The 19,195-nt window shown below is 42.0% G+C and overlaps 1 protein-coding gene across 4 annotated transcripts in view; it reads right to left on the bottom strand.

Moving 5' to 3' along the window:
• The window catches only part of LOC126188244 (neural cell adhesion molecule 2), a 612,074-nt gene that overhangs the window by 436,740 nt on the left and 156,139 nt on the right, over positions 1-19,195 (bottom strand). The window lies entirely within an intron of this gene.

The following is a 19,195-nucleotide window of genomic DNA, read 5'->3' as shown; positions in this document are numbered from 1 at the left end:
ATACAAGCCTACAAGAGGCAGTATGAGAACCGAGACATGAGACGAAAATCACATGGCTAAGCCTTAGTATAATGGATAATCTCGTGGTATACGAAGGAAATAGGAACGCATCCTGCTGCATGCTTTTTAATCATCTTAGTGATGTTATCATATTCTGAGAGTTTCTTATGAATGAAACACAAGTATGTTCTCCAATACGAGATGTCAATTAACATTTCCGTCTGTTTAGAGAACGGAGGAGTGGATAAATAATTGGCTATGTTTCCTTTAATTTACGTCTATGGTCACAAACTTTTGTTAACAGATTACCGGTTTCGGTCTTTAATGACCATCATCAGATCTGTTTCATAAAAACAAGCCACTATGGCTGCAGTACATTAGGACTTCGTTTTTATGAAACAGATCTGATTATGGTCATTAAAGACCGAAACCGGTAATCTGTTAACAAAAGTTTGTGACCATAGATGTAAATTAAAGGAAACATATTACATATACGGGTCACTGTTTTTTCGCGACTGTTTATTTCCAAATACGTGGTGAAATCCCAGTGTGTACTTGGGCAGGAACCTAAGTGTAAAGCTTAAACTGCTGCATGTGTAACAATGAACACAAACATTCATATTCATCCTTGTCACGAATATTTTACGTGTAACACTCGTCTCACAAGACTTCTCGCAACGGCTAACGATGTGGGTGAACTGTTACCCATGCGAGAGAGGTCTGTACCGAACGCTAATGGAAGTCGACAGCAGTTACTGTGGTTGTCGATTTTGCACGTGACGTCAAAATGAGGTCGCGTTCACTGGAATTGTTGTGAAAAGAGTGTTACCCTCTCTTCTCCGTCAAGAGCAGAAACCAGAGAGGGTGTGGCTGTTTCAGTTTCAGGTCGAAACCCTGCAGCGACTAGTCATAGTCCACAAGCCACTCTTTCAGAGATGCTGCTTCGTTACAGGATCCATTGTCAAGCAAACTCAAATAATCATTATCTCCGAACTGTTGCTCTACCTTGCACAGTTAATAGTTCTGTAAAATATGTTCATATCCTTCCGAATTAGGCGTTTTCTTAAATGAACAGAGGGACCACGCCTTAACCCCGGAAAACACGCTCATATTGTACCATCGTCTCCCGTGCACTTCGCTCTTGGCACTACACATGAGGGCAGGTACCTTCCTCTAGGCATCCGCTAAACCCAATGCCTTTCATAGAACTTTCAAGGAGTGTAGCATGATTCTCTGCTCGAAATCACTCGATTTGGCATCCAACGTTAAGTGGTACAGAAATTTGTGGCTTACGCTGAGCTGGTGCAGTCAACGTACCATGACTGCCTACGCACAGTCTTGTTACCAGCTGAACTCCTGGTACGACTCTGTAACTGTGAGAGGTGGCATGTACCCCCACTCATATTTCTATCTTATGGTTTTCCTCTCTAATTGCATGCAGTGAAAAGTCGCTATTCCTTCACACGCGGACTTCCCATGCAGCGTCTCTCGTCACCCGGGTGGTCCGGTGACAGGCGGGTTCTGCTGATCTGGAAAGCGTTAAGCCGATGGGTATGAGGAAGTCGAGTGAATGCTTTGCAGACGCCGACATTGTCAAAAGACACGCCCGGAGGGGTCTGAAGTAGCGGCTGGGCTAGAGGTTCCGTTACTTCGCAGAAACTTAGCGAAAACACTTTCTGGCGGGCTACCAGCGAGGCGTGGAAATGACTTGTGTACCCATGCAGTTGTGGCGGGAAAATTCCCGCGCTTTCTGCAAAATAGTAACTGTGAGTGGCCTGCTCAGGGCATAGCTCCGTGACGTAGCAAAATCAGCGCAGAAATTGGCGCCAAGAAACTCCATTGGTGGAATGGTAGTGCTCCGGCAATAGAGTGGAATTTTCCGCCGGTTTTCGAGTTGCTGATTGGAACGTTTAACCACAGACACTGTCGTGGTGGCGGGAATGTTGTGTGTTCGGCCTGTATGGGTGCTCTAGGTAGTCGGCTCTCGCCTTTTCGGTCGAGGACGTCGAAGCAACCAGCCATCGCCTCCGGTACGCCAAATCGTGTTCTGGCAGTTAAGAAGACAGTTTGGTAATGTATGTCCGCAGCACCGGCAGATAGGGATTTTCCTAGGTGATAATCAGAGCTCAGCAGAGCGCGCCTGTTCGTCTTTTTCTAACTTTGTTCTGTCTTGAGTAGCAGCAATTAATGTTGGGTTAGCTGTGTGTCTCTCTTAAGATTTGAGTGGCAAGGAATTGGCTCCACATACCACTTCGTCTTAAACCTCACAATCTAGTTTAGGCACAATTTCACCTTCATAGCGTTTGTTTGAGTATCCAATTTGAGCCAATTTGATGTATTGTAAATGTTTCATGTGTTTTTGTTTATTATTTTGTGTTTAGTCTTAATAAATCATATTGTTATTTTGGACAGAACTTTCATTCTGTTAATCGGTACAGCAACCCATCATTTCTCACTACGTTAATGAAACCTTCCTTTATTTAACTTATTTATCAAATTAAATTATTGCAGGTGCCAAACTCTTTTCTACTCCACTTTCAGGGTTGATTACAGTCAGTTCGCGTATATTTTTTAATCCATGTGCAACAGCAAAAGTCGGAGTTAGAATAGGGGGGGCTTAGAGCATCATTTACATATGGAGATTCTAGAAGAATTTAGTGTTAAATACACTGCTTGCCCCGGCACCTCGCAACTGAAAGTGATCCGTTTCACTGATATAATGCAATTTTTTACACTCATCTTCCGCAGAGCTCGACTGTCCGTGTCGGTCAGTGCAAGATGTCTGCCATGTCTTGGTTTAGTTGTGGTTGTTCCTTCACATTTTCCTTGATCCTACGCATTTCCGCTTCAGAATCACGTAAGAAATAGTCTTCAGCCACTGTAGGAGGCTTCAAATGCCCCTTATTTATTTGTTTTACTCAGATGACATAAAGTGACTAGTTTACTTCGAAGTCATTGAGCTCTCGTGAGTCACTCGTTCTGCTGCTAATGCGTCCCTACACAATACTACCTCATTTTGCACTGTCAGGATCACCTCTCGTGACATGCAGTGATCAATTCCGCATTATATAGAGGTGTCCGGATACTTTTTATCAGAGTCTACGAGGTGTAGGTCATCGATGGATGGGAGATGGGCAGCGCTATTTTGGTTTTGGCTCCTGTAGCAGCAAGCTACAGTACTGTGTGGTGCGGGATTACTATGTGTACTAGCACATGTACCCGCAAGTTAACAAAAAGATTATTACTTAATTGTGTTTTTTGAAGGTCATAATTTAATTTAATAACCTACTGAATAAATTTTCACTCTGCAGCGGAGTGTGCTCTGGTTTGAAACTTCCTAACAAATTAAAACTGTGAGCCGAACAGGGACCTCTGCCTATTGCAAGCAAGTTCCGACTGAGCTATCCAGACACGACTGATGATACGTCCCCACATCTTTACTTCCGGCAGTACTTCATCTCCCATCCTCCCAATTTCATGGAAATTCAGAAGTTCTCCTACATATTATGCAGACTAGCACTCCTGGAAGAAAGTATACAGCGAAGGAATGGCTAATCCACAGCCTGGGGGCCGTTTCCAGAATGAACTTTTCACTCAACACCACAGTATGCGCTAATATGAAATTTCGTCACTGATTTGAATTGTATGCCGGACTGGTACTCGGACCCGGGACCTTTGCCTTCAGCGAGGAAGGACTCTAGGAAGTTTCACATCTTTACACAGTCCAATGCAGAGTTAACTTTTCATTCTGGGAACATCCTTCAGGCTGCCGCTAAGCCACTTCTCCGCAGTATCCTTTCTTCCAAGAAGTGCTTCTGTGAAGTTCCGAGAATAGATTAAATTAAAACAATATGGTCGGTCGTGAAGGAAATGTCTGATCAACAGCACAAGGTCGAAGGTAGCAAAAATATTTTTGTTACCGGTACTGATAAGTTGCTTGTTCGTACAGTATTCAACAATCACTTTCTGAATACATGAGATGAATTAAGTGAAACTTGCCTTGTACAGCGAATCAGATAACTCTTTGGAAAATGGTTTTCTCCGACTTTTATCTGAAATACACCTATGTGAAACTAACTGGAGGGGCAATGACCGAATAATGAAAACGCTTAAGACTAAAGACTCAAATATATATGATGAGGTATATAGCACGTAACTAAATGACTGTTCTGTATATGTTAGTTTTACCTTCGGGAATGGTAAGTTTCTGAATGACAAAAGCACTCCGTCGTGAAATCGCATTATAAAAAAATCGCAAGAGATAATGTAGACTGTTTGAGACCTGTTTCTACGTCATTTGTGTTTACAAAAGTTTTTGAAAAGCTATATATGTACATGTACAGGTTGTAACTGGAATAAACGCAGATAATTTTATATGTATTACGTTAATATGCACGTATCATCAGTGTGTTGAGCGTTTTTTCTCTTTATCTCACAGCTTTCCCACAAACACATCACAAACTTTATGATATGATGTCTTCTACACAGACACCGTACATCACGAAGACTAAGCCTGTCGAATTACAAGGCTATCGACGATTTGGAGATTACTACAGCTAGTGGTGTTGGTGCGCAAGTTATATTCCAGCGTCCCTCTGTCTTTTGTGGTTATGTACTGAATTTCACAGTTACCAAAGTGATTGCTGCGCAGTGTGGTAAAGGTTGGATAACTATTGCAGTAGTACGCTACAATGACGAAAAAGTTAAAACAGTTCCAGGACTCGAGACTTTTAATAGTAGGGATGTAATTGCCTACCGCACCTTTCAGATTGGGGAGGTATGTAACAGAGATATGGGTAAATCCTACTTTACATCTACTTTGCCATTAGTATCAAGGACCAAGAATCATGGTGAAATTAATGAACAGGAAGAGAATGTATATGGATAAAGGGTGACCTTGTGTGTAAAGCTATTAAACTTGGTGATTAACTCATTATTATAGAAATTAAATGACCTTTTACCATTCCCAAAAAATAAAAATACTACACATTGATCCTACTAAAAGCTGAGAAACGATTCATCTTTGTGCTGTAGCTCTCTGGGATGCTCTCTGTGTGGGCCACCTCTGTTTCGCCAGTGATTAAGTAACGTACCTTAATATGCACATATAATCAGTGTGTTGGCTGTTCTTTCTCTTTATCGAACAGTCTTCCCACAATCGCATCACAAACTTTATGATGAGGTGTCTTCTGCACAGACGTCGCGCACCAAGAACACGATGCCTGTCAATATACACTCCTGGAAATGGAGGTCTCCACAGTACATCGATGTTGTCGCCAGTGGTCGGCGGAAGGTGCACGTGCCCGTCGACCTGGGACCGGACCGCAGCGACGCACGGATGCGCGCCAAGACCGTAGGATCCTACGCAGTGCCGTAGGGGACCGCACCGCCACTTCCTAGCAAATTAGGGACACTGTTGCTCCTGGGGTATCGGCGAGGACCATTCGCAACCGTCTCCATGAAGCTGGGCTACGGTCCCGCACACCGTTAGGCCGTCTTCCGCTCACGCCCCAACATCGTGCAGCCCGCCTCCAGTGGTGTCGCGACAGGCGTGAATGGAGGGACGAATGGAGACGTGTCGTCTTCAGCGATGAGAGTCGCTTCTGCCTTGGTGCCAATGATGGTCGTATGCGTGTTTGGCGCCGTGCAGGTGAGCGCCACAATCAGGACTGCATACGACCGAGGCACACAGGGCCAACACCCGGCATCATGGTGTGGGGAGCGATCTCCTACACTGGCCGTACACCACTGGTGATCGTCGAGGGGACACTGAATAGTGCACGGTACATCCAAACCGTCATCGAACCCATCGTTCTACCATTCCTAGACCGGCAAGGGAACTTGCTGTTCCAACAGGACAATGCACGTCCGCATGTATTCCGTGCCACCCAACGTGCTCTAGAAGGTGTAAGTCAACTACCCTGACCAGCAAGATCTCCGGATCTGTCCCCCATTGAGCATGTTTGGGACTGGATGAAGCGTCGTCTCACGCGGTCTGCACGTCCAGCACGAACGCTGGTCCAACTGAGGCGCCAGGTGGAAATGGCATGGCAAGCCGTTCCACAGGACTACATCCAGCATCTCTACGATTGTCTCCATGGGAGAATAGCAGCCTGCATTGCTGCGAAAGGTGGATATACACTGTACTAGTGCCGACATTGTGCATGCTCTGTTGCCTGTGTCTACGTGCCTGTGGTTCTGTCAGTGTGATCATGTGATGTATCTGACCCCAGGAATGTGTCAATAAAGTTTCCCCTTCCTGGGACAATGAATTCACGGTGTTCTTATTTCAATTTCCAGGAGTGTACATTAACCGTTTTGCATCCACGTATCCACATTTTAACACCTGATCGGCTGTCGACGGCAAAGTAAGCATTAATGACGTGGTATTGCTACATGTACGTAGAGGTACTAACCAACCTACAACATATGACATGTAATGGTTGTAATTATTAGTCTGCAGATGACATAAATATTGATATAACATTTTTCAGTAGATCGTCCACAGTCACCAATAGAAATATCTGCACTTACACCCGTTACACCCCGAATAAGATTAATTGATCGTTTTAGTTCTTATATTTTTCTACAGAAATTACAATTTGACTTTAGAAGTGGTTTAACAGCTGAAAATTCTATATTCGCATTTTTCTGCACATCACTGAAGACATTGAACAAAATGTTATCAACATCAGGTGTCTCTGTGATTGTGTTAATCTCAAAATATTACTGTAGACGTTGGAGCATTATGGAATAAACGGAGTAGCTCACGGTAGGTGCCTCTCATATGAACTTCGAGACAGAGAGAATGAAATCATTCTCTGCAGTAATAAGAATGGCTGTGACATTGAGTATCACTGTTGTTGTAGTTGTTGTTGTGGTCTTCAGTCCTGAGACTGGTTTGATGCAGCTCTCCATGCTACTCTATCCTGTGCAAGCTTCTTCATCTCCTAGTACTTACTGTATCCTATATCCTTCTGAATCTGCTTAATGTATTCATCTCTTGGTCTCCCTCTACGATTTTTACCCTCCACGCTGCCCTCCAATGCCAAATTTGTGATCCCTTGATGCCTCAGAAAATGTCCTACCAACCGATCCCTTCTTCTGGTCAAGTTGTGCCACAAACTCCTCTTCTCCCCAATTCTATTCAGCCTCCTCATTAGTTATGTGATCTTCCCATCTAATCTTTAGCATTCTTCTGTAGCACCATATTTCGAAAGCTTCTATTGTCTTCTTGTCTGAACTATTTATCGTCTATGTTTCACTTCCGTACAAGGCTAAACTCCATAAAAATACTTTCAGGAACGACTTCCTGACACTTAAATCTATACTCGATGTTAACAGATTTCTCTTCTTCAGAAACACTTTCCTTGCCATTGCCAGTCTACATTTTATATCTTTTCTACTTTGATCATCATCAGTTATTTTGTTCCCCAAATAGCAAAACTCCTATACTACTTTAAGTGTCTCATTTCCTAATCTAATTCCCTCAGTATCACCCGACTTAATTCGACTACATTCCATTATCCACGTTTTGCTTTTGTTGACGCTCATCTTATATCCTCCTTTCAAGACACTGTCCATTCCGTTCAACTGCTCTTCCAAGTCCTTTGCTGTTTCTGACAGAATTACTATGTCATTGGCGAACCTCTAAGCTTTTATTTCTTCTCCATGGATTTTAATACCTACTTCGAAGTTTCCTTTTGTTTCCTTTACTTCTTGCTCAATATACAGATTGAATAACATCGGGAAGAGGCTACAACCCTGTCTCACTCCCTTCCCAACCACTGCTTCCCTTTCATGCCCCTCCACTCTTATAACTGCCATCTGGTTTCTGTACAAATTGTAAATAGGCTTTCACTCCCTGTATTTTACCCCTGCCACCTTTAGAATTTGAAAGAGAGTATTCCAGTCAACATTGTCAAAAGCTTTCTCTAAGTCTACAAATGCTGGAAACGTAGGTTTGCCTTTCCTTAATCTTTCTTCTAAGACAAGTCGTAAGGTCAGTATTGCCTCACGTGTTCCAATATTTCTACGGAATCCGAACTGATCTTCCTCGGGGTCGGCTTCTACCAGTTTTTTCCATTCGTCTGTAAAGCATTCGTGTTAGTGTTTTGCAGCAGTGACTTATTAAACTGATAGTTCGGTAATTTTCACATCTGTCAACACCTGCTATCTTTGTGATTGGAATTATTATATTCTTCTTTAAGTCTGCGGGTATTTCGCCTGTCTCATACATCTTGCTCACCAGATGGTAGAGTTTTGTCAAGACTGACTTTCCCAAGGCCGTCAGTAATTCTAATGGAATGTTGTCTACTCCCGGGGCCTTGTTTCGACTCAGGTCTTTCAGTGCTCTGTCTATCTCTTCACGGAGTATCGTATCTCCCATTTCATCTTCATCTACATCCTCTTCCATTTCCATAATATGGTCCTCAAGTACATCGCCCTTGTATAGACCTTCTATATACTCCTTCCACCTTTCTGCTTTCCCTTCTTTGCTTAGAACTGGGTTTCCATCTGACCTCTTGATATTCATGCAAGTGGTTCTCTTTTCTCCAATGGTCTCTTTAATTTTCCTGTAGGCAGTATCTATCTTACCCCTAGTGAGATAAGCCTGTACATCCTTACATTTGTACTCTAGCCATTCCTGCTTAGCCATTTTGCACTTCCTGTCGATCTCATTCTTGAGAGGTTTGTATTCCTTTTTGCCTGCTTCATTTACTGCATTTTTTATTTTCTCCTTTCATCAATTAAATTCAACATTTCTTCAGTTACCCAAGGATTTCTACTAGCTCTCACCATTTTACCTACTAGATCCTCTGCTGCCTTCACTACTTCATCCCTCAGAGCTGCCCATTCTTCTTCTACTGTACTTCTATCCACCATTCCTGTCAATTGTTCCCTTATACTTTCTCTGAAACTCTGTACAACCTCTGGTTTAGTCAATTTATCCAGGTCCCATCTCCTTAAATTCCCACCTTTTCTTGTAGTTTCTTCGATTTTAATCTACAGTTCATAACCAATAGATTGTGGTCAGAGTTCATATCTACTCTGGAAATGTCTTAAAATTTAAAACTGGTTCCTAAATCTCTGTCTTACCATTATATAATCTATCTGATATCTTTTAGTATCTCCAGGAATCTTCCATGTACACAACCTGGGGCACTGTTAAGCGGGAGTGCCTCAGAGGTCAGTGCTGAGACCACTGTTGTTTCTTATATATGTAAAAGGCATGACATCTAATATGACTGCAGGGGCTGGACAAAAATTTGGAAACACAAAAACACAATTCATTACCATACCTAAGTCTGAGTAAGAAAACCGTTGGCATTCGAAACAGCCTCCAGTCGCCTCGGAATGGATAGATACAGGTCCTTTATTGCTATCAAGAGAATCTCATACCATTCTTCCTTCAAAATAGTGGCAAGTGCAGGTAACGATCATGGAGGCAGGTAGCGATCTATGGTGACCAGCGGAGACCCGACAATTCATCCTCGTGAATAAAAATCTCTCAGAGTGCATGCCGCGTCAATTCAGGATAAAACTCCAAGCTTTCGACCAGAGTCAGTTTTAGCCCTGACGACGACCTTGGAGGTAGTGGTCGAAAGCTTGGAGTTTTTTCCTGAATTGACGCGGCATGTACACCGAGAGATTTTTATTCAAGAAATACGTCGCGAAAGACTTCGTAGCCAATTCATCCTCGTGCTCAGGAAACCAGTCCTGGATGATGTGAGCTGTGTGAACATAGACCTGTCATCTTGGAGCACAGCTAGGCCAGTAGGAAACAAACATTGTTCCATGGCATCGAAATCATTCACCAAATTGATCACATAATGCGACATTTCAAAGATCCATTGAATAACACAACATGGCTGCCCAAATCATCACCGAACATCCTCAACATTTCGCACTTGGGACGTAAATTCAGGCAGAAGTTAGAAACAGTATAAAAACATACTCATCCGATCAAATGACATTCTACAATTGCTCCATAGCTCAGGTTCTATGGCTTCGGCATCACGTTTTCCCTGTTATGAGCATTTGATTTTTGGAATTCCCCTCGCCCTGAAATTCCTTGCGTCTGGAGCTCCTTTCGTTCTGTTTTCTTGCGGACAGGGTTCGCCAGTGCGACTTTATTTCTGCATTGTCATTTGCAACTGTCGTTCCCTTAATTTCCGTCACAATGCTCTTCAACAGCCGTCTGTCACAACCACTTAACAGACACTCTCTTCCACGTTGTGACTCAGCGTTTGATGTTTTTCACTTTCTCTGTAGGCCTACGCGGTATATATATATATATATATATATATATATATATATATATATATATATATATATATATATATATATATATATATATGACTCGTGCACAGAAAGGCGTAGAGCGTTCTGCGGCATCCATTTTTAATAGTCTATCGCAATAATTTAAAAGACTTAGCGATAATCATCGCTCTTTCAAGTCCAAACTGATTTCTTCCTGACTCATTTCTTCTGTTCTGTCAGGGAGTTCTCTTTCTCAAATATTGGCTGACTATATACGGGGTAAATGTTCGCCGTATGTTACACTACCTCATGACATATACACAGTTTATAACTGTAAACATTTTCTTGCTAAGGTGAACCTTTCACACGGAATACACCTCTTAATGCGTAGATTATGCCAGCATTTTAAATTTGGTCAATAATTGTGCGTAGTATTGAAAGACAATTTTTGTTGCCGCTGGAATCGGTTAGATAGGCAACCTTCAGCTCGTACGGTATCTGGGATACCGATTAAGTAATATACACCTCGTAACACGGTTAAAGGGTCTCTTCTTTGGAATCACGCAATTGTTTCACATTGGGACCCAAAAGTTTTAAATTTCGCCCAAACGTGCGTATAAGCTCTCTCTGTAATTATGCAAAGGAATGACGTCACCTTCGGGCTCGATTAATACTATCATGTCATCATTGAAATATGTTAGAGTTTTAGTGGTGTATTCCGATAACAGCTCTTTGATATCGAATACAAAGATCCCAAGCAGAGACTTTCTAAATGTGTTGCACAGTGCAGACTGCCAGTATATGGCAACATAGGACGCAGCAGTAAGATCGTTGCAACTACAACGACGAGGAAAGTGCTATACGATTAACGTCTTTACCGAACGCCAAGAAACCGATACCCAGAATTTCGATGCCTGTTGGGTTTTTTGGTTGATATTTCATTCGTATAAGAGACTTTTTCTCCGTGTTCTGCTTTTATCCTAATTGACAGCATTTCCTACAGATGAAAAATACTGCGCTTGCATGATGGCTACTGGGCTCGACAAACGTTACTGAAAATTTTCAAATTGAAATCGTAACACAGTATGCTAAGGGGACGTGCAGGTGCGGCTTACTGCTACCTTATGGACTTTGAGAGGTATCGAAATATTGGCGTGAGGGAGCGTTATATTTCGAGAGCTATGGTCTCCAACACACAGGCCGCGCGGAGTGGCCGCTCAGTTCGAGACTGTATGTCACGAATTACGCGGCCCCTCCCGCCGGAGGTTCGAGTCCTCCCTTTGGCACAGGTGTTTGTGTTGTACTCAGCGTAAGTTAATTTAAGTTAGTTTAAGTAGCGTGTAAGTCCAGGGACCGATGACCTCAGCAGTTTGGTCCCTTAGGGAACACACACATTTGAAAACCAACACATACACACAACCTTGTAACCATCTCGTGGTGGTCATGAAAAAGTGACTAGCTCCATCATCCCTCGGTGCACTTGGACCTACATTTACGTCCTACTCTGCTACTCACACTTAAGTGTCCAGCAGGGGACCATCAAAACGCTTTCAGACTACTTTTCTACCTTTCCACTCTCGAACAGTGCGAGAGAAAAACGAAAACTTAAATATTGCCGTGCGAGTACTAACTTCTCTTATTTTACTACTATGATTATTTCTCCCTTGGCAGGTTGCCGTCAACGAAATACTTTCGCATTGAGGGGAGAATGTTGGTGACTGAAATTCTGTGGAAAGCTGTAGCCGCCACGAAAAATGCCTTTGTTGTAATGAGTGCCTCCCAAACTAGTACATTCATGACACACTTTCTCTTATTCCGCTATAATACGAAACGAACTGCGATTATTTCAACTTTTCGAAGTTCTCCATCTGATATCTGATATGGATACCATACCGTGCATTAATACTTCAGCAGAAGACAAGAGTAGTGTAGGCAGTTTATTTAGTAGGCATGTTCCATCTAAGTGCTCTGCCAATAAAACGCAGTGTTTGACTCGTTTTCCCCACAACATTATCTACTTGATCATACCAGTTTAAGTTACTCGTATTTATAGTCCCTACGTATTTAGTTGAATTGTCATTCTTTAGATTTGCATGGTTTATTATGTAACCGGAATTTTATGCATTCCTTTTAGAACTCATGCGGATGACTTTACACTTTTCCGATTTGGTCAGTTGCCAATTTTCATACCATCATATCTAAATCATTTTGCGATTCCTTTCGATCTTCTGATACCTTTACTAGACCGTAAATGACAGCATCGTCTGCAAACAATCTAATAGCTCTGCTCTCAGATTGTCTCCTAAATCGTCCATATATAAGTAGATTGGGAAGAGCAGAGAGCCTGTAACGCTTCCTTCAGTGCCATCAGACGCTATTTCTGCTGTACTCAGTGACTTTCCTCAGATTACTACGAAGTGTGGCCTTTCTGCCAATAAGTCACAAATCCGATCGCACAACCGACACGATACGCCATAAGCGTAAAATTTGATTAGAATTTGCTTTTGAGGAACAGAGTGAAAAATCTTCTGAAAATCTGAAAATGTGAGATCACTTGTCTATAGAAAAAAGAGCTAGTTGTTTTACAAGAGAATGGTATTTTCTGAATCCGTGCTATGTGCCAATAAATCGTTTCCTTCGAGGTAATTCATAATGTTCGAACACAGAGTACGTTCCAAAAGTGCTACTGCTGCTCGATGTCAATGATTTGGTACCGTAATTCAGCGATTACTTCTGTTTATTTTCTTAAGTGTTAGTGTGACCTGTGCACCTTCCCAGTGTTTAGTTATTGATCTATCGTAGAACAAGCGGTCATATATGATTGCTAAGTACGGAGCTGTCGTTGCAGCGTACTCTGGAAGGATATAATTGATATATACCTTACGCGTAGTCTTTCTTTTATTATTCTATTTAAGCTGTTTCACTACACCTTGGATATCTATTTCTAAGTTACTTATTTTGGCAGCTGTTTTGATTCGAATTCTGGAATACTTAATTCGTCTGGTCTGGTGAAGGATTTTCGGCAAACCCTATTTAGTAATTCCGTTTTAGAGGCACTGTCATCTGTAACATTAATATTGGTATGGCGCAGCTGAGGTATCGTTTTTTGTCTTGCTGCTGTTGTATTTTACCTTGACAGGAAACACTGCCTTCGCAGGGAGTGAGGGTGGGCGGGGAAAGGAGGTGGAGGAGGGGGCGATGAGAAGTACTTCTGCTCCGTATCAGTGATGTTAAATAGAACTCTGCTACTTGAGACTATAGGACTGATGTGTAAACAATCCCATACAAAGGTAGGCCCTAGGCAACCAATGACTGGTTTTAATAGAAAAATACGAACAGTATATATTTATGTTTCATTCTTTGATTGCCTGATAAGTGTGCGTCATTTGAGTTTCAGCCAATTGTGGAAAACAGTTCCTTTCTGCAAATACTAGATGAGCTGATAGTGGGTCTGAGAGGTTCCCAGTTGGAATTATTTGAGATAGGATTTCCAGCCACGACATTTATTTGAACCCAGAGAAATCTTTCCAAAAGCTGTATTAGAACAGTGGGAATCGTTATACACTTCAATTTCTTTTCGGGGACAGTACTTTGCTGACAAAAATATGAGGGCGCGAAGTGATTGTTTGTTAATCGGTAAAAATCTGTCACAGAGAAATTTAAAAATTTTTTTCGTGGTATTCAATCTTTACGGTATACCAACAAAAGACCTCTGCGGAGACTGTAAGTAATGAAAAACATGTTTTCCCATTTTATTAACTTCTAAATCTTAGGTTACAGTAAATGCCATAGCCAAAGTTTTCCGCTTTCGCAACCGCGAATGAAACTGCCTCTCTCATTTCTGTGGCAGTTTCTGCAGTCGACAGGTAATAACAAGCTGCTGCAGGAGCGTGAGGTTTTGACGTACAGTGACGGGCTGGCCACTGAAGCGGCAGTTCTCGGTACTTGTTCTGTTACAAAATACATCTGCACTCTAATAGACATGTTATGAATTCAGAGAAATCTCTGTGTTCCCGCCATTTCATTCTTTGATGTTTGATTTGCAAATGGAGAACATAAGAACGAATAGCGGTAAAATTCTGTATTTCCTTTAATTTTGAATCACGGTCGTTTCACGAAATGTATTCTGGCTTAACCGTTCTTGTACAGTAAACCACCCCCCGGTACATGAGACCTCTCTTGTGTCACATGCCACTGGAGAGGGGAAGGTATCTGTAAAGGTCTCAAGCTTAATAAACGACACCGTAACGATCAGCATTCTTTTCTTTGCATTTCTCTCTACGGCACTGATTCCACCTGGTAAGGGTCATAGACTGGACACAAACAGGCAAATGAGTGTTCTTAGGTACTTCCATCTTGGGTTAATCAAATTTCTCTGCAATTCATAAACAGTAGCTTTCTGCTATTGGTACGTATTGTTCTACTTGCTCATCCCGTTGCTACGGATGCACACTCTTAGGCTTTTTGCAGCTGTGACTCACTTAGAGATTACTCACCTGTCTGAGAATCTGACGATTATGGGACATTCCATCTACCTTTCAGCAGTAAGCTACATTTACTTCGTTGAAAGTTACTGCCAGTCCGATTCTACAATGTCCTCACAATTCTTTGGCGTTGCGACCTCTCTCTGTAAAACAGCATCATCTAGGATCAACATTACGATCCTTACGTTTTTGTGCATTACATTATTTATGAGGGGCAGTGAAATCAAAACAAAACAGAGGGAAAAAAGTAAGTAAAATGTTTATTATTTCAAAAGTAATCGCCATAACTGTTTGTACGTTTATAGCACTATGAGGCAAGATGGTCAGTAATTACGTGGAGAAATCTTTGCGGTTGCTTACGGAATCATGATTGCATGCAGGCGTGCACCTCTTCGTCCCAGTAAAATCGAGAGCTACGAATGTTTTTCTTCAGGTCTCCACCATATGGAAATGTATGGGAAGAGATCGCAGCTGCATAGAGGATGTGTACTGGCTTCACAGCGAAACTTCTACAGCATAGACACTGTTTCATTTTCTGACACTATATCGTAGTTATTCTATTGAGTGCACTGAATGCGAGGAAATCTTTGTAGGAAGATGCGCTCTCACTGTGGTCTCAGTTCCAGTTTATCAGCAGGAGGAGGTCGGCGAATCTCGTTACGAGGGGGCGAGCGTCTCTGACGATTTTGGTAGTTTTCTGAAAGTTGGTATGTGGGCCCAAACGTTTCCAAGGTTGCTTCGACTATGCTACAGAAGTTTAGCTGGGAAGCCCCTGCACAGCTTTCATACAGGCCCGATCTCTCCCACGCGATTTATATTTTTTTGAGTCCTCAAGAAAGGCATTCATGGCCGTCGATTTGCTTTGGACAATGTGGTGCACCCTGGATACAGTCATGAATCCATAGGAAACATCCACGAACGCTTTGACCATTTTGACTCACGGCAAATGTCTTTTTCCAACATAATTTTCGAAAGTATTCGAAAAACTAGTGTACCCAAGAGTACTCGCACACATACATGGAAGCAATTTACTTGTCATATCAAAGTTTGGAATCGAGAAGGGTCGCTCGACTGAGAATGATATTTTACATTTACTCGTCAAATAAAACAAGCTGTAAATAATAATATGTCGCCATTTGGTATTTTTTGTGGTTTTCCAAGGCGTTTGATTGTATAAGTCATATTACTCTGTTTAAAAAGCTCAGTTTTATGGAACTGATGGCTTTACACACAGCTGGCGTGAATTATACTTAACAAACGGAATGCAAAATATTGCTGAATAACCCAGACAATGTCACGAAGACAGAAAATTTTGGTGACTCAGGACAAAAAAAAAACGGAAAGACTGAGTCACAATGGGAGTCTCACACCGTTCAATTTTAGGTCCACATCTATTCCTTATATTGTGAATGATCTTCCACTCAACAGTCAAAAAGCAGAATTTGTACTTGTAAACGATACTAGTGTTATAAAGCAACAGAATAGCTGGTGAATGACATTTTCCAAAGAATTATTAAGTGGTTCTCTGAAAATGGACTCTCCCTTAGTTTTGAAAAAAAAAACATATTACATTCAATTCTGTACAATAAATAGAGTCATACCAACAAGTGATGTAGCACTTGTAGTGGATAGGGTAGAAGCATATGAGCTTCTCAAACAGAAGTTCTGCTACGTTTGCTCTTTGTATAATTGCTAATCTTTGATAAAAACGTATCAACCTCCTGACAAATTTTTTCATGTTTCTATTCAACAATGCACTACGGATTAATTTTGTTGGGTAACTCAACACTTAAAAAGTAAGTACTGATTGCATGAAAGTGAGCAGTAAGAATAATATGACGTCATGTGGGTGCCACTGTACATGTATTCACTTACGAAATGCGTCATAAATATTCCATCCAGTTGGAGAAGGACAGTGATGTCTATACGGACAACTCTAGAGGGGAAAATGACCTTTATTACCCGTTCTTTAAGCTATCAGTGGCTCATAAAGGAGTTCATTATGCAGCAACAAAAATGTTTGACCATTGGCCCTATAATATAAAATGTGTATAGCGAAGCTAGCATAAATTTAATTTTAAACTATATTTTCTGGACAAATCCTTACATTCAGTTGGCGAATTTCTACTTAAAAACTGGTAATCGGAAAAAAACATTGAGTCTGGTTGTATGAAAAGGACTACAAATAATTATGAGTTCGTTAATGTTAACATTAATCCTGTATACATAACTTGTACACCGATTGGTTCCATATCATTGCGATAAAATAACCGTTCAAATGCTCTATGGAACATGCAACTAACCAACTAGCTAATTAACAATATTAACAACTATGGCGATGTGTTAAAGTAATAAACGGTTTACTTAGTTTTGTTTTCTTCTCGTCTGTCTCGTCTTCTTTTGAAGGCCACTTATATTTATACTGATGAACCAAAACTCTGTGATCACCTACTTAACAGCGACGCGGTACACCTTCAGACTGCAACGCAAGAGCGATGATACGTGACATGGATTCAGCGATTTCCGTTGAACTGTGGCAAACCACTGTATCACGATTCTGGCCTTGCGACACTAACAGTTACCCTGCTGAAATGCCATCACCGTCGAGAAAGACATCAAGAGATGCAGGTCGTCCGCAGTAATATTTAGCTATCATGGTGCCATGTGACCTCAGTCAGTTCACCCATGAAAGCACAGGTGAGTGACCGCCGTAGCATGAAACTGTCTCCGGCCGGTCGCGGTGGCAGAGCGGTTCTAGGCGTTTCAGTCCAGAACCGCGCGACTGCTACGGTCGCAGGTTCGAATCCTTCCTCGGGCATGGATGTGTGTAATGTCATTAGGTTAGTTAGGTTTAAGTAGTTCTAAGTTCTAGGGGACTGATGACCTCAGATGTTAAGTCCCACAGTGCTCAGAGCCATTTGAACCATTTGATACTGTCTCCATTGGTTTCATCCGTGACACGGCACAGGTTTTGAACACCCATTCGTCTGGATGATGCCATGTCCAGAAAGGCCCATCTACCTCGTATAATAAGGAATATGATTCATCCCACAACGACATATATTATCATTGATTCAAAGTCCAAACTTGATGATCCTGTGCTATCTGTAATTTTAACGGACAATGCCAGTGGATCAGTGGGGGGGATCATCTAGGTCTGCTCATGAGCTGAGTGTTCAGCAATGTGCACTGAATGGTCTGCTCCAAAATAATTGAGACTGCACCAACGTTATACTGTCACAGATCTGCCGCACCAACGTTATACTGTCACAGATCTGCCGCAGATCGCCGCCGATCCTGATGTACAGAGAGAGCAAGCCTCCGACTGAACATTCTGTTATGCGTGGACAGTCACATCACTCTCGTTCACTTGTGGTTTTAGCGTCCCTATCCACTTTCCGTAGAAACTCACGACAGCAACACGCGAGCAACCGAGCAGCTTCGCCGTTCCCGTGATCCACGTTCCCAGTGGATAACAACCTGCCCTTTGTCAAAGTCGATTATGTCAGTGGGTTTCTGCTTTGTGGCCCATGTCGTCGGTAGAATGACTCGTCATTCGTCTGTGCTCTGCTTGTACAGGGTGTTCGGAGATTCCCATTACAAACTTCTACCACTTGTAGACGAAAATGAGTACATAATATTTTGAATATGAACCCAAGTCTCGAAATGTCACGCAACAACGCTACAGAGCGTCAATATGATAGGTGCCGGCGCCTGTAAATGTACATATACCCAGTGTAACTCCGTGATAACTTGATAAGCGGAAACAGCTCTGATACCTCTGACAGGTAACGGCACTGTTGTTGCTAAGGTTGTATGTTAGGAAACTTTCAGATGTGGTGGTATGTCTAGTAGACCTGTGCTCGAAATGCATATCTTAAGACTTATGAGCACTTGTTCAATAGAAGAGATGTGTTTCACGCTAGCGAAAATGAAAAAGTGCTCATAGCTACTCAGGTACGCATTTTAGAGCCCATGTTTCCTATACATTTTTTTCTTCTTCTTTTGGTCCACACTACCACCTCTGAAAGCTGCATACCCTACAGTCTTAGCAACAACCGTACATTTACTACACTATCAGAGGTATTTATCCATCATGCTTTAAAGTTTGTAACATCATCACGGAATTACGCTGTATCTAAATACATATAAAGGGTGGTCATGGGTTCCTATCCAAAATGTTATGTGCATACTCCACTCTACAAGTCCTAGAAATTTGTAACGAGATTTTCCGGGTAGCCTGTATACTTTGCTTACCACTTCACGTGCTCCCAACACCACAAGGCGGTATTCAATCTCACGGTGGGCGATGCTAATAGTGTTTTGGCTCAACGGTGTATATTGTGAACAGTAACCATTGTAAAGCACTCCCTTTCGTTTCCAATTATTTTTATGCGTTAACAAAGGTTTGCTGCATTATCCTCTGTCATGTCACGTTGATATGACCA

This window comes from Schistocerca cancellata, chromosome 5 (assembly GCF_023864275.1).
Source record: "Schistocerca cancellata isolate TAMUIC-IGC-003103 chromosome 5, iqSchCanc2.1, whole genome shotgun sequence".
NCBI lineage: Eukaryota > Metazoa > Arthropoda > Insecta > Orthoptera > Acrididae > Schistocerca > Schistocerca cancellata.
The sequence above is the reverse complement of the archived record's forward strand: the minus strand, read 5'-3'. Positions and strand labels throughout refer to the sequence as shown.